We start from the raw sequence: 16,506 nt of genomic DNA on the forward strand, positions 1-16,506 counted from the left end.
TGACACTAAACAAACAGTTACACACATGTCCCTTCTGACTCCGAGCAGCTTTACGGCATGTTTGAAATGAAAGGGATTTACTATATAAAACTGCCAGCTCCCCTTGTTGGGCGCTCCATATTTGGTGTCATTCTGGGCCTCTTCCAGTTTGTTTTAAAGCTTTTAATTTATTTCGTACATTCCAGGAATTCTTGGAACAAAACACCAGTGCCCTTTATTCTACTGTTTTCTACCCTTGTCCTTCAAGAAAGGGTTGTGGCTAGGCTTGGGTACTGGCGGTGTCAGCAGTCTCTGGGGGTTTATTTCAGACCCTTGCAGGCCTAGGTTTCCTGTAACACCCCTGGGTGCAGCCCCAGGTTGCTTCTAACCTGTAGAGGTGACAGCAGCCATGCCATGTGTTTCTTAAGCAACTAGTAACAGAAATCAAGAGTGGAAGGAAATCTAGTATGGAGCAACCATCCCTGCAAATGTGCTTTGCGCTTCGCCAGCGGTATAAAGCGCTACGTAAATGCAACTACAATACAGATGGGGATGCGTTAAATCAGACATTATATCAGTGAATGATTTTGTAGTTCATTAAAAGTACTCCACAAAATGTGCAAAAATAGAGAATCGAGTGTCCGTTTTCTCCTTATTTACACAGGCGTCAAAATCATTGATGACCGTTGCTGTGTGGAATGGGGCCATGGCGCCTTCAAAACGCTGCCCGCCGCGTTACTTTACTTGGCCAAACTCCTAAATTCTCGATTGCACCCCAGTTTTTTGCTCTGACTCCCTTATCTGATTATTCAAATGCATATGGCTGTTATGTAATTAGAGTGTGTAAAGGCATGTATGCTCAGGGCTTCAAGGCGCTGTAGAGGATAATAGCACAATCTACACCGTTTGGGCCAGTGCAGGTTTTACTCTTATTGAAGTAAGCGGAGGCCACAACAGTGTTCTTTCTGGGGGTGTCTGCATTTTGATATGGGGCTACTGCACCCCTAGTGTCTCCCTATGTGGCTGATAGTGCTACAAAAGCACAAAGCAAACTAGAAAAACTGAAGGCCTCTCTCATAGGGAATTACCCACTGTCTGGGAGCTTCTCATTCTCTGTGTCATGCCACACAGTATGTGAAGTACCAACCGTATTCACAAAAAAGTGTTAGCCCTGCCCTCACACAAGTATCATGCTTCATCATTGGCCATGGCACATTCACCAGAGAAAGATCTAGTGGTGAATGGGCTCCCCGTGGTTACGGGGAGTACTTCTTTTGGGGGTTAGGCTTTGGGTACGGGGGGCGGGGGATTCAGTGGAACCAGGACCTAGAAACTTGAAAATCCCTATGCCCTAAACCCAGGGATTTCATTTTAATATGGGTGAGCCTAAGGGATGGTTAAAAACTATAGTGCTGCATGGGACTAACTAACCATTATACCTGCATCGTAATGGGCTGACATGTTTCAGCCATTAGCATGGTCCCACTCAGGGTCCCAGGCTTTCTTCAGGACCTAGATCCCTACTTTCCTAACTCTTGTCTATCGTGGTGTACATTCATCCATCTGCAAGCGACCATTCTATAACTGAGTACAGTCCTGCTGGGCCCTGTATGCTGAGTTTTCCATTTATGATGGCCCCTAACTTTAAATAAAGCGGGTGTATTTATTTATGCAATTTATTAAGCACACGTTTACCCAAGGGTGTCTTGGCGCTTTGACAGGAAAACTGAAAGGATGGGCCTGAGAGAGAAGGGATCTAGTGATTAAACAACCACGTCTTCAGCTGCTTCCTGAATGACAGTAGTGTTGGAGCGTTTTTTAGATGTCCTGGCAAAGTGTTCCATAATTTAGCCATGGCTACTGCGAAGGATCTGTCTCCCCAAGTCGCTTTATTGGTTTTAATTACTTTCAGGAGATTTGCATCAGCAGATCTAAGATTGCGTAGTGGTCGATAGGGACAGAGGACATCTTTAAGAAAAGAAGGTGCTTTTTCATAGATGCTTTTGAAAGCGATGCAGAGGGCTTTGAACTTGATATGCTGTCTGATTGGTAACCAGTGAAGTTTACGGATGGTGTTAGAGATGGGTTTGAATTTTGGTGTACCTGTGACGAGTCTTGCAGCTGCATTTTGAACCAGCTGAAGTTTGTTGACTACTTGTTCTTGGGCATTAAGCATAAGTGCGTTACAGTAGTCGACTCGGGACATTAGTAGGGTGGAAATCAAAGTATTTATGGTTTTTAAGGGGAGATAAGGTTGAATTTTTTAAATCATCTTAAGTGTAAAAAAGGAGGCAGAAACTATAGAGTTGGCTTGTTGGATAAATGAGAGTTTGTTATCAAAGATAACACCAAGATTTCTAACCTTGGTAACAGGATTAGGCGGGGGCCAAGATCTTGTGGCCACCAGATGGAAGACCATGCAGGAGTGAGTTTCCCAAACACCATCACCTCAGTTTTATCCGAGTTAAGTTTCAGACAGTTCGAATTCATCCAGTTACATATGGCAGTCATTCCTTTTTGGAAGTTATCAGCAACCTCCATTCCATTGTTGTTAATAGCCAGGACAAGCTGTGTATCATCTGCGTACGATTTAACTGCTAGATGATGTGCTTTAATGATCCTCGCTAAGTCCGCCACGTAAATGTTAAAAAGTGTTGGACTTAGCGAGGATCCCTGAGGGACTCCACAAGGTAGTGAAAAGGAGTCAGAGGAAAATGTGCCCATGGAGACTGATTGCTCTCGGTCTGTCAGGAAGGAAGCCAGGAGTGAGAGGGCATTAGATGAGATGCCGGCTTTTCCGGCACAGTCGATAAGAATGGAATGATCGACGTGTCGAAAGCGGCGGATAGGTCGAGTAGTATAAGAACCGCGGCACCTGCTTTATCCAGGATCATTCTTATCTCATCTGAAGCTTTTATTAATGCTGTCTCCGTTCCGTGTCCCTTCCTGAATCCAAATTGGGAGGCATCTAAACAGTTGTTGGAATCTATATATTCAGATCATTGAATATTCATAATTTTCTCCATGATCTTGGATGGGTAGGGAATGCATGCAATAGGTCTGTAGTTAATTACTTTGGAAGGGTCTATGGTAGTTTTCTTAAGTAGAGGCTTGATTATTGTTTTTTTCCATATGGTAGGATAAGTACAAGATGAAATCATAGCATTGAAGATGTCTGCAAGAACGATGGAGATCCTCTCTGGGACCATTTTGATAACTGATGGTGGATAGGGATCGTCGGGTGAGCCAGAGTTGATGGACATCATAAGTTTGTGAATCAGCTCTGGCGAAGTGTGATTAAATGAAACATTGAGATGATTAGGGGGCGTGGGAGGATTGGGGGGTGTGGATTTGGGTGTGATAGGAGTATGAATCTGATGTGTATCATTAGTAAGTTTGTTAAAGTTGGAATAGATATCACAAACTTTTCCTTGAAAGTAAGTAGAAAGTGCATTGCACATAGATTGGGATGCTTCTGTAGTGGAAGGTTTGTCATGGCCGGAAAGATGGGATACGACCTGAAAGAGTTGTTTGATTGAATCTTGAGCTGATTCGATTTGATTATTGAAGAAAATGCTTTTCTGATTAATGATTAGTAATTTGTAGTTTTTTAATTTTTCTTTATAGCGGCTTTTCTCAAAGGGGTCATAGTTCGTACGCCACTTGCATTCCTGGCGTCTGCAACTTTGTTTTTCTAACCTCAGTGTTTCAGTGAACCATGGGGCAGAATTTGAAAGTCTATTGAAGGAAGTTTTTTTTATGGGAACAGAGGTGTTGATTGCAGTCTTAATACATGTAGTATAATAGTTGGCTGCAACTTCTGGGTCAGAGGTATCAATTTCTTTCAAGGGGTCTAATTTATCAATAAATTCGGGAACGTTAATATTTTTCCAGGATTTAAAGGTATCGGATTTACAGGATTTCGTGAGAATCGTAGTCAGAGGGAGAATATTGAAACAGACAGCAGAATGGTCTGTCCACGTAAGAGGTAATATGTGTTCTATGGTTAGAGAATTGAGATTGGAAAAAATTCCATCTAATGTGTGTCCAGCTAGATGTGTAGGAGAGTGAACCAATTGAGTAAGACCTGCTGCATTAATTTCAGTGAGGAGGGAGTGAGTGTCAGAATCTTCCTTCCTCTCAAAGTGAAAATTAAAATCACCCAAGATGGTGAAATTGTTTTCTCCAGGAATTGGTTCTAGAATATGACTCAAAGAGGACATAAAAGTGGAACGAGGGCCAGGGGGGCGATATAGCAAAATGCCTCTGAAGGAGGTAGAATAAGGAGTGACAAAAGTAAAATTTAGAGCCTCACATGTGTTAATTTTTAGAGGTTCTGTGCGTACACGAAAAGTGTCGCGATATATAATTGCCACTCCCCCCCCCCCTTTTTTAAGCGATCTATCAAGTCTAATGTTAGAAAAACCCTCCGGAGTGGCCGAAGTGAAACCAGGGTCCGACGCCTGGTCTCCCCAGGTTTCGGTAATAAGCAAAATATCAAGGGGCCAACTTTCAATAAGGTGTGCAATTTCATACCTATGTTTCGGGAGTGATCGAGCGTTTAGAAGGGCTAATTTGATGGTGTGGGAAGATTTGTTGTGAGGTGTAACAACTGGGTCTGATGAGTGAGAGTAGTCCATAATATGAAGAGAACAATAGGGGCAGGTATATGGAGCATAATTTAGAGTATGTGGATCAATCGGGGTGCAGTGGGCTTTGTTGATGTTTAAAGATTTTAGGTAGACTGCATCATAACAGATTCCCGGGTGTAATAAATCCGGAGTCTGTGATCCAGGGGGAGTGGCCCTAGGCTCGGAACAGGCTCGGACGGGCGCAGACGGGCTTGCCTTTGGCAAGCCTTCGGCGCGCCGCCGGCGCGCCCACTGCGCCTCCGGGGAGGGGGTTCCATTTTATATAGGTCAGGGTGGGAGGGTCGAGCAAGTAGTCTGCTCGCCCTGTGACTCACCCAAGATGGCGGTGAAGATTTCCTAATGCAGCGTTTATTCGGCTGCTATGGCCCCAGCTTCAGCGCGATGATCGCACACGCAAGAAAAGAGGTAGGGAGTGCTCCGGGAGTATTTTAAAAAAAATAGCAACACACAGAATTACAATTTTAAAAAGTTCGCTCGAAAATCAATGTTCCCGGCTCAAGCCTCAGGAACCTTACAGTAGGTCTGTCGGTAGCAAGATTGCCAAAGAAATTGGCTTTTTATATAGGTCAGGGTGGGAGGGCCGAGCAAGTAGTCTGCTCGCCCTGTGACTCACCCAAGATGGCAGTGAAGATTTCCTAATGCAACGTTTATTCGGCTGCTATGGCCCCAGCTTCAGCGCGATGATCGCACACGCAAGCAAAGAGGTAGGGAGTGCTCCAGGAGTATTTTAAAAAATAGCAACACACAGAATTACAATTTTTAAAAGTTCGCTCGAAAATCAATGTTCCCGTCTCAAGCCTCAGGAACCTTACAGTAGGTCTGTCGATAGCAAGATTGCCAAAGAAATGGGCTTTTTATATAGGTCAGGGTGGGAGGGCCGAGCAAGTAGTCTGCTCGCCCTGTGACTCACCCAAGATGGCGGTGAAGATTTCCTAATGCAGCGTTTATTCGGCTGCTATGGCCCCAGCTTCAGCGCGATGATCGCACACGCAAGCAAAGAGGTAGGGAGTGCTCCGGGAGTATTTTTAAAAAAAGCAACACACAGAATTACAATTTTTAAAAGTTCGCTCGAAAATCAATGTTCCCGGCTCAAGCCTCAGGAACCTTACAGTAGGTCTGTCGATAGCAAGATTGCCAAAGAAATTGGCTTTTTATATAGGTCAGGGTGGGAGGGCCGAGCAAGTGGTCTGCTCGGCCTATGACTCACCCAAGATGGCGGTGAAGATTTCCTAGTGCAGCGTTTATTCGGCTGCTATGGCCCCAGCTTCAGCGCGATGATCGCACACGCAAGCAAAGAAGTAGGGAGTGCTCCGGAAGTATTTTAAAAAAAAATTTACTTCAGGTATGCTTACCTTCTGTCGCACGCAGATGATCACGCGAGTAATGTCTCCACATCACAAGCATGATCATGTGTCTTGTTTGTGTTTAAAATGTAATGTTTTCCCAGGAGCTTCACAGCCACATTCTTTCTCCATGGTTTCCACGGCCGTATCTTCAGATGCAGTTGTGATTACATGGAGAACCTACCTGCGGCCGGAGGGCTCCTGCTTTATTATAAATAAATACTTCAAAACTTACAACGTCTCTGCTCATTCATCCGCACTTGACAGAGGGCCCCATGGATGGGGTTTGCAGAGACACCCTCGTAGTCACACTTTCGTCAAAGGTGTTTCCCTCAGGATTACCTATATGCTGCTGCTTTAAATTAGGGGGTGTGTGAGGCCGTGCCTAACATTTTTTGTGGATCTGGTTCGTCCTTCACATACTGTGAGAGACAACACAAAGAATGAAGAGCTCCTGGACATGGGTAATTCCCTATGATAGACCTTCGGGTTGGTCACATTCACTTTGTACTTTTATTGTACTTATAAGGGAGGACACAAATGTTGACAGCTTGGTCTTATGAGGAAAAACGCAAACGTTGACAGCCCGCTTTCCTCTCATTCGCGTGGACCAACTTCAACATCTGGTAAATTAGGTACATTTGCGAGGGCAGCTGATAGTGCTACGTCTTGTGGGCAGAAGTGCTTCCGTAGCCTACCCTCCGTGACGTTCATGTGTGCCATGGCCCTAATTTAAAAGTGAAAAAAGGGCTTTCCCTCCCAATTTTCTTTAGCAAAAACCTCCATTACTGAGGTGGAAAGATCCTCCCACATACCTGGGCCCTGGTGCACTGCAACTGCAACTGCTGCACTGTTGAAAGTTTTGCCCCCTGTCTGCTATCATCTTTCCCCATTCCAATCGGGCCCGGTTTCTAGGAATTTTCATCTGGATGGGCCAAGGGTTTGTTCGGGTGGGCCAATTCGGGCCCAATTTTTGTAAATTCTGTAGATAGCCTACAAACCCAAGATTTTCATTATATCTTATTCCAAACAGAGTTGTTTGAGAGTAAGAGCTGATGTCTATACTCAACAGCCCAACTCATAATTTCCAGCAGGCTAGGCTTTAGCATCAGCATCAGGATTCCAAGCAGAGTGTATTAGTAGTTCAAGGTTAAAGAGGTCTCTGTTACCACACCTAAGCCTTAAAATTTGCACTAGGAAGACTGGCTCTGAAAGCTTGAGCCTGAAGCCAGGCTCTGGTTCAACTTTCGATCTTGTTGGACCTAAAAGCCCATATTCAACCAAGCTTTCATGTACCTTCTGCCTGCCACCCTCAATCTACCCAGGATGTGGCATTACTGCAAGAGCATCCAACTTTGGAACTGAACAAGCTAGGTTTGAGTCTCGACGTTGGCTCAACATCCTGGGATTCCTGGCAAATCTCCAATGCCTAAAAGAAATGAATGTGACCTTGTATAATGTAACTGGTGTTCATGTAAAGCGCTTCAATATGTCCAGGTCGAGTTCACACTATATAAAAACAGCAGAAACTGCACAAAGTGGTAAAAACAAAGCAATAATGTAAAAAGGAGAGACAGATAGCCATTCAGAGGCTGATTTATACAAAGTGAAAAAATAAATCCTGGATATAAATTGGAGCTTCTCCACTTAAATTTTGTGAGCTTGGGCAAATATTTTTTTTCACCAAAACTCGCTTTTCTTCATGTTTGCGCATGAAAGCACGTTCACATACACGAATCGGAAACCAAACTATACAAAAACCTATTGTGTTTGATTTAATAGACTAATGGTGCTCTATTATATCTGGGCTACATACAAGGTCCACATGACAACTGTCTTGTCTCTTGGTTCACTAATGGCAGTGTTACCAGTGTGGGACGGTTTAAAAATGATCACTTTTAATAAGTAGTTTTAAGTGCAGCGCTATATTGTGACATTAATGTCAAAGCTTCCACGAGTTAAAGAAATAAAAGAAAATTGAATTTTGAAGAAACAGTATAATATTGTACATGATGTTTGTTGTATGCTTCACATAGCAAACATTTTCAGGGCTCGGCTTGTACATCGGCTCTTAGCTCGGCTATCCCTGTTGTTTTCCCGCCCAACTCTGCCCCCAAAACACACCACTCAGTTTCAGTTTTAAAGACAATGGACATTTTTTTATGTGCAGAGGTTTAAATTGAGTAAGCATTTAAGAGGTGCCTTCTCTATGGCCTCCTGCCCTGACTGGGTGGGCCAAAGGCCATGCTTGGGTGGGCCTGGTTCAATAGTGCTTCGAAATAACCAGAAAGAGGTAGGAAACATAGTGTTCTCTACATACTAACTTCATGAATCCCCCCTTGCCTGGGAGTGTGTCTGTTGCATCTTTCATCCTGTCTCCCATGGCCTCGCCCCTTCTCCTCCACCCCTCGTCCCCACATGTTTGTGCCCAATGGATCGTATTCGGAAGTGGGCAGTGACAACCGACCTTTGAACCTGACAGGCACCATAAAGGCACCGGGCACAGAAGTGAGATCTTCGCATGCGTGTTCCTGTTTGCGGACGGGTTTCACGTGGCCGCCACATTTTGTGGGTGGGTGTGGAGCCCTGCAGCTGGCTCCAGAGCCGGCAGCAGGTGATGAGCCCTGGCTGTCCCCTCGCCGGCCGCGGGGCGGCAGCACCGGCGGTCGGAGCCCTGGGGGAGGCTGCCCGGTGGCCAGGCTGGGACAGACGGCAGTGCAGCTGGCGCGGCTGTCAATGCTGCCTGCGGAGCCGTGCCCAGCCCAGCCGCCACCGGACCGAGGGAGAGCCACGCAGGGACGTGAACAGGTACCCTCACACCGCCGCCCTCCCTTGCGCGGGGCGCATGGCAGTCTAGTGCCAGCCATAGGCAGCAGGCTGCTGCACGCCCCTTCCCTCCCTCCCTCTCATGTAGTGGCGGGGGCTGCCCGGTGCGTGGCGTGACAGTGCCTGTCAGCGGTGTGTGCCTGCTTGCGTCAGGGGCAGCAGGTGGATGTGCACGGGGGCAGGCAGGTTTCATGACCCCGCAGGCATCTCCCCTTCACCTCTGCCCGGCACAACTCCGTCGTGGAGAAGTCGCTGCGCCCTCCCTTTGTGTGCAGAGCGTGGTGCCACACGGGCAACCCCAGAGCAAGGCAGTGCCCCTGAGCTGCGACTGACCCACACTCATTCAGGCTCTGTTCTCTAGCTAGTGCCTTCTTCTTCCAGTTTCATGCAGCGCTTCCGCTTGCTACCTTAAGTAGTCTCTCGGGCTGGCATCACTCTTATCACGGTCCCAGAACAAACTGCATTTTTTGTGTTTTTATATTACTCTGCAAACAGCAGGTGGACCAACAGACCCCTATAGACGACTGTGTTCTGTACAATGGGTGCTTGTGGTCACCCCGTGGGGCATTTTCTTCTCTAGTTCCTCCAGCAGTTGGGCATTCTGTTTCATTCTCTGTGAAATTAACCTACTCGTGATACACCGGTGTCCCATGGGCACAGACTTCATCGGGTTAAGGGATCGGTAGCAGCTTCTATAGGGGTACGTACGATTAGCCCTATAACCAGCTTTACGCGCTCTGATCCTTTAGTAACATACCTATAGTGGACAAGTCTGTCCACACGGAGCAATGACTGCCCATGACTTGCATACCAGCGTTGAATATCGATGCACTCTCTTTACATTTCTTTGTAACAGGCGGGTGGCCCCCAGCAGTGTCTAGTCTGCCATTGGTAGACCAAGATTACTTTACTTGTTATCGCTACATGACCTGTGAGCCAGGGGGATCGCCTGGTGGGGTGAAAGTTCACCGCTGGCAAAATTAGGTGTTCATGAGTTCGAGTCTGGCCAAGGCAGACTCCGCCTTCCATCCTTCCGAGGTGGGTAAATCAAGGACCATAATATGGGGCCACGACCGTGTTTGCGTGTGGTAAATGGCATCCGTACCAATATGTGAGTAGCTTGTGCTGCCGGTGCATCTATTTTGAGACGCTTGTACTGCTGGTTCAAGGGCTTCACTTGTGTGCTTCCACTGCTGTTTTGTGTGTGGTGATGGAAGCTTGCCTTGCCTCCGGCCTGTGCTGTGTCCAGTGTGTGTGATTGAAGCTTGCAGTGTGGCAGGCCATGCTGGACTTGTTTTATGTGTGGTGATAGAAGCTTGCCCATTCACCTGCCTGTGTTGTATCAGTTCAGTGTGTGTGATTGAAGCTTGCAGTGTGGCAGGCCATGCTGGACTTTGTGGTTATGGAAGCTTGCCTTGCCCACATGCCTGTTCTGTACCTGTTCAGTGTGTGATTGAAGCTTGCACTGCTGCAATCGGTGATGTAACTACTTTGTGTTAGCAAAGCTTGGACTGCTGTTGCATGTAACATGTCTGTGAATGAGGTCTGCTTTGCAACTGCACATGCTCTGCCTGTCTGTGAGGGGAAACTCATTTTGCTTGTGCCCAGGCTCCACCTGTTCTGCTAGTAGGGATGCGTGTACCACTGCTCTCTGTGTTGTAACTATTTTCTCATTGAAGCTTTCACTGCTGCTGCATGAGCTCTACCCGTTCTCTCAGTGTGAGTGAGTGAAGCTTGCACCACTGCTGTATATGATCCATCTAATGTGTGCATGTGAGGGAAAGGTGTCTTGCTGCTTCCTGTACTCAATTTCTACTTTGAGTAAGGAAGCCTGTACTGTAGCTGCATGTACTGTACTGTTTTGTCAATACCGTTTAGGTTTTTGGACCCAGTAGGGTTTAGTACCTTCGGATGGATATTTCGGGTTCATCCTTCCTGTGGACAGATCTTGGTAGGTTAAGTATAGCAAGCCTAAGAAAACCCTCAGATTACCAGCTTTGTCTGAGACCTTGAAGCCAACCATTTTTCCTGGTATCCTGATATCTGGATCAGTCACGCTTAAAAGCATAACAGTAGCTTCACCTATGAGATATATATGTTTGAGGTGCTTGCTGATCCCCGCACCCTTTTGGGGTCCTGTTAACCCACCCGGTTCCCTCCGAGTAGAGAGGGAGACATGCTGGCACCCGGGGTTCTTTCTTGACAGCAAGCTATCACTAGAACGCCATATTAAAAAGCTTTTCACAAATGGTAATCTTCCATCCCTGCCATAAAAAAGAATAAACACTTATTTTCCTACAATGAACTGAGGAAAGCTGTTCAAGCACTAGTTATTTCCAGATTAGAAACGGGCAATGTGATCCTAGCTGACCCTATCTGGCCTTCCGAAGAGCGCCCTGCTACCTCTAAATGCGGTCCTTCATTCCTCAGCTAGGTTGATCATCGACAAAAGTAAATTTGACCAGATCACCCCAATCCTGAAGGACCGTTGCTGGCTTTCACTATAGGCTTAAATTAAATTCAATCTCTGTTGCTTAATCCTCAAAGCCTTACACAATGACTCCTCCAAGTACCTTTTGATTTACTGAAATTCTTTGGATGTGCAAGAAAATCCAGAAGCTAAGACTTCCTTATGTTAGCTCCCCAAAAAATGTAAACCGCAGTATCTTAAAAATCAATACTTTTGTGGATCCGCCTGCTAACTGGAACAACCTTCCTATCCAGTTAAGAATGGCACCTGACATGCTCTCCCTCCAGAGGAGACTATTGTCTTGTCTTGTCTTTTTACAAGGTGCTTTGATTGAAGTTGCACTGAATCGACTTACGTTACTCCGGCTCCTTTTTTATGGTTCATGGAACTACCTACTCCAACCCTCAATTACTCCCCTTCCTCATGTCTAAAAGCACCACGTGTTTAGCTTGATCCTCATGTGCACAATTGTTCTCATAACTGTGTACACTAACAACTCCCACCCCTCGCCCTGCTCACTTGATTTCCATTTCCATTCTGTTCCTATTTCTGTTGATTTGTGATTGATGTTAAGTGTTAGCATATTTATATCATACATAGCTTATGTTCGATGTACAGCACACAAATACCACCCAGTGAAGTGGTTAACCCCCCTGCACCCAGAGTTAAATGTTTTTTTCCGCCCCCAATATCTTGTTCCGATTGGTGTCCTATGCTCGGCTCCCGCTTGCTGCTTGACTCCTAGTTTGAACTGCATGAGAGTTATAGTGATTCACTCTGCTGGGCCTGTGTCTCAACCAGTGGCGGCTACGGTTATAAAAATATGGTGATGGCGTCAAACTCCCGATATACTGCACTCCCGGGTGCGCACTTCTATCCCCAATCAGCGTCCTCGAGCAGGAAAGGGAAGGACTTCCTACCTGCTCAGTGGACACCAATACAGCCAATCCTGGAGCTGCTCTCATGCTAAGAGCTGCTTCAGGATTGGTGCGAGCAGGCTAACACAGTGCTGATTTTGAGGCTTGGGCCCTTTGCCAGCAATCCCCTTGTTGTTTACAGTTGGGGGATTGCTGGGTTTACAGTGCGCATGTCGGATTTGCAGTAGCAATAGAGCAGGCCAACCTAACATGCGCACTGCAGGGGCATCTGTAATCCTGCAATTGCAGGATCCAGCCCCGCCCCTGCCCTTGCACTGCGGCATTTAAGTTAAATTGCATTGACATGCCATTTTACTTATTTGTGGGTGCCTGCTGCATTTGCAGCAGGTGGGGCAACGCTCCTCCACTCAAACGGAGGAGCCGCCCGTGGTCTCAACCAGTCACCATGCAGTTGAAGCCCAATGATTACTGTGTTACTTGCTCAGTGATGTCAATAACACTCTCTAAGTGTGCCAGTAGCTTTAATGCATTGACTTACAGTGCTCTGCTTCCGAGCAGTGCACCACGATTTCAACCCCTTGCCCACTAACAGAGCTTTAGTACACCTACCCAGCAAGGAGCACAACCGGTGTATATTTCACAGACCCGCATGGGCCACCAGCCCATCATACAAGCCCTGCTTCTTTTCTCTGTTACTCGAAGTGTCTGCATCTGTGCTGCATGCCTCCATGCTCTTGGAGTGATGGGGACAATTTCAGGTGGGGCACCGCCAAAATGCTGAAGGTTGAGTTGCCGCTGGTATTGGAGGGATGGAGGATGGGTAGAGGAGAGGGTTGTAAGCCTGAGAGGAAATGGTTGGCCAGAATGCGCACCTATGACATACCCTGTATTCTCCTACAGTTTGAAATAGTCTTCCCTGACCCAGGATTTACCCATCTACATGTTAACCCACATCTGAACTACCATTATTCCCTGCTGCAAGAGGATAAGAAAAATATAAAGACTGCCAGATTCTACAGAAGTGAAAACTAAAAGAAAAAAGTAAAACACACACTTCAAAGACAGTAGAAGCATCAAAACTTTCCACAGAAAAGGTTAAGCCAACTCATCTCCTCCGTTTAAAAGTTTTGCTGAGGTCCGCCAATAAGAGGCTGAAAAAAAGTAGGCACGAGGGTCCCAAAACATGCTATCCCCATGCAGTTGCCCATAGGAAAAACAACATGCACTGCTTATTACTTTATGACATTCTATGACATCATTGATAACATCAATGCAACATCTGAAATGACATCGTTGATGAGAATACTGTGCATGATGAGGCACGAGTTAATTGAATTTCTGAGGCTTTTAAAAAATATATAAAGTAAGATATTATAATGATACCTAACTATATCATTGTTTGTGTCTGTGTGTCTGTCTGTCTGTCTGTCCCTGTCTGTCCCTGGCTGCCCAAGCGTTTCACCATGCTTTTAGCTGAGTGGTGTCCTTTTCCTATATGTTCTTTTAATGTTTTCTCATTTTTTTCCTTTCTCACATTGTCTCCCAGACATTTTATTTATTTTCTTGTTATTGTCATCTACTCAAAAATAGAAAGAACAAAAGGTTGTGGCTGCATAAAAAATATAAAAATGTTGTGTCCTGAAGGGCAAAGTTAAGTGTACTGGGGCCAGGGGTAAAAGCGGAGCCCCTCTGCTGCAGCAAAGAGGAGGATTGACAGCGAGTGGGGGAAGGGGGCAGTGGATTAGTGAGAGCAAGGGTTTTTTAGGGTTAAGGGAAGGGTAACCTTAATAGGCAGTAATAGTTTTTTTTAGGGTTCAGGAATGAGAAGGGGTAAGGGTTTTTTAGTGTTCAGAGAACACTGGAGAAAAGGGATAGTAGGAGTTTTAGGGGTTCGGGGATGAGCAGCAGTAAGGGGCAGTAAAACGTTTTTAGGGTACGTGTAGATAAATTAAAGAATATATGTAATAAATTCGGTTTTTCAGGTTCAACATTTTTGGAGTGGTCATAGGTAATAATGTAGGGCGTGACATTATTACTTCGACAATTTCAAGCGAAACTTTAATGTTGTTGAATCAACTTTATTACATATATACCCTTGTCTCCAACAGCACTTCAGGTACAGTTTGATGAAAAGCATTACTATTATACTATGAGTGATAGTGGACATACAGAGCAGGAAATGTTTTTACTGCGCAGCATTTGTCTCATTCTTAACAAAGGAACCATGCCCTTACCTGGAGTAGCAGCTAGGTAAAGCTAGAGGTCACCTGGAAGGTAAAGATATCTGGTGTTTGAATCACTGTTTGCATTAAAACACGTTACGCCATCAGTCAACGTGGGTGCTTGGCTGCTTGTCAAAGTCATGGTGTAGGAACGCCCGTGAACAAGGGGCAGGAACCTGAAGCGGTTATCATAGCTGGTTTCCATAGAGCAATGATGCACGTTTCTAAGAAGGTAGATGCCCATTTTATTTGCCAAAGGTAGCAACGTTTCTGTGCAAACCAATACGTGCCCATGGTTGCCTGTATTATTCTGTGTTTTCCTCAGGATCTACCTATGTCTCCTTGCCAAGACTTGATCCACTGCAGAGTACAATCGTCATCCTGATCTGGACTTTGCAGATAATGAACCTGAGCACCATGGCTGTGGCCTTTGACGATGCCCAACGAGATAACATGACTTTAGACAGTGCAGACCGCAGCTGTCTGATGGGCTTTGGCATTACAAAAGATGCGGCCCATTCCCTTAGCTTTGAGGTCTGAAGATGTGTCTACCCAGCTTTCAAATTGTATGGCTCCAGACAATAAAGAATGCGTTTTCCAGATTAGTCTTGAGTTTGCGGTAGATGGACATACTTCAGTACCTTGGTAGGATCCCTTGGGTGTCACCAGCGCCCCGTTAGAATGATTCTTGTGCAGATGCAGCTGCCAGCTTTATTTTGGGGTTTTCATATGTTGATCTCCCCTTATGTCCAGCTGTAACTTCTCACTGCTTGCTCCTTGAGGCTCAAACATCCCCCGCCCCCATGTATGACTACAGAGAGTTCAGAAGGCAATCACAAGGTTAGAATTGTGTTGGAAGAAGTTGAATTCCATATAGTCATCTGTAGCCTCTTGCCTTTGGCCTCCACTTACATCCAAATTTACAATTGGAAACATCTTAGGTCTTTCTTAAAGCTGTCTGTCTGAGTTGTCCCAGAGGCCCCTGTGCAAACTATGTTCACAGCACTAGCTCCAATTCCTGTTTGGCTCAAGTTCTAGCTCCTCCCACTGGTGCAATCCCTGTTCCTTATGGAAGAAAATTCTCCTTTACAACTGGAAAACTCTACTGGCGGTATGCTTCATGAAGACCAAATTCATCTCACAAGTTTTTTTTTAAATTATCTCGTTTTATTTCTTTTGCAATGTGTGTTAACTAGTATCAACATGCTATCTTACACCCACTACACCGTGCCTTCACTCGCTGTTAATGTACAGAAAAATTACAATCAAGTGCTGGACTCAGAAAATACAGAAGAAGCAGCAAACCAAGTGATGGCATAGTAAGTGGTGAGGCATGAACTACGTTGGTGCATTTGTGTCTAGTATATTCCATGCCGGTCAGACCGACCGTCCAACCTCTGCGATATGATTCTGATCACCGAGGCCGGGAATGTTCCCCCTGCTGTATTACAATGCAAATGCTGCTACCACGGAGGTCTCATCTACGGCGGTGCACATACACCCGAATATGTCGCTGAAAGGGCGTGCAAGATCACAGGAAACATGTGATATGTACACACATGCCTGACATATGTGGGGATATGCCTTGTACCCCATTGCTGGAGTGTGACAATCTTTGCTCAGTCCAGCCAATGGGGATACATGCCACCTATGGACTTACCTGCATTTCGGCTCTCACAGGGTTGTCGTCTTTGGGGTTCCGGTCCCATCGTGTAGGGGGACCATGATAAAGGGCTCCACACTGTAGACTGTCGGGAGAAGCTGATTTGGGTGAGTATGCACCCAGAATCCATCGTTTTCAATGACTCGAGGCATTACTGCCCTATGGATGCTGTTTTTCTCCGACTGCTGTCTCACCAATTGGAGAAAGGCTGTTGGAGTTGGCGGTCTTTCAGCGGTTGGTTAGAGTGCAGAAGACATGCATCGTAATTCAGCAGTCAAACCGACCGCTTCTGACGAGACTGCGGCGGTCCAACCCCCTCTGACAGAACCGCGGAAGCCGGTCTGACCGGTATTGTACTCAGGCCGTTAGTCACAGTTCAGCATTTAGAGGCTTTAGTGTCTTATCCAGAAGCAGCCCTTAAAATATTTGTCAGTTATATTCTTGATACTCTGGGTACTGTTTGTCTCACAACG

At 45.9% G+C, this 16,506-nt stretch overlaps 1 protein-coding gene and 1 long non-coding RNA gene across 10 annotated transcripts in view; one reads left to right on the top strand and one right to left on the bottom strand.

The window, feature by feature from the left end:
• LOC144822475 (uncharacterized) overlaps window positions 1–16,506 on the bottom strand; it is a 185,840-nt gene that overhangs the window by 136,317 nt on the left and 33,017 nt on the right. The window lies entirely within an intron of this gene.
• MYO18A (myosin XVIIIA) overlaps window positions 1–16,506 on the top strand; it is an 864,705-nt gene that overhangs the window by 71,732 nt on the left and 776,467 nt on the right. Inside the window, exon 1 of one of the 9 annotated variants that reach the window (XM_078680072.1) lies at window positions 8,459–8,782. The exons of the other annotated variants lie outside the window; for them this stretch is intronic. The gene's annotated coding sequence lies outside the window, so the exon portion shown is untranslated. Of the gene's footprint in view, window positions 1–8,458; window positions 8,783–16,506 lie in introns of those variants that run through there. 9 annotated transcript variants of the gene reach the window in all.

The sequence above is a fragment of the Lissotriton helveticus genome, chromosome 3_1, assembly GCF_964261635.1.
Source record: "Lissotriton helveticus chromosome 3_1, aLisHel1.1, whole genome shotgun sequence".
In the NCBI taxonomy this organism is placed as follows: Eukaryota; Metazoa; Chordata; class Amphibia; order Caudata; family Salamandridae; genus Lissotriton; species Lissotriton helveticus.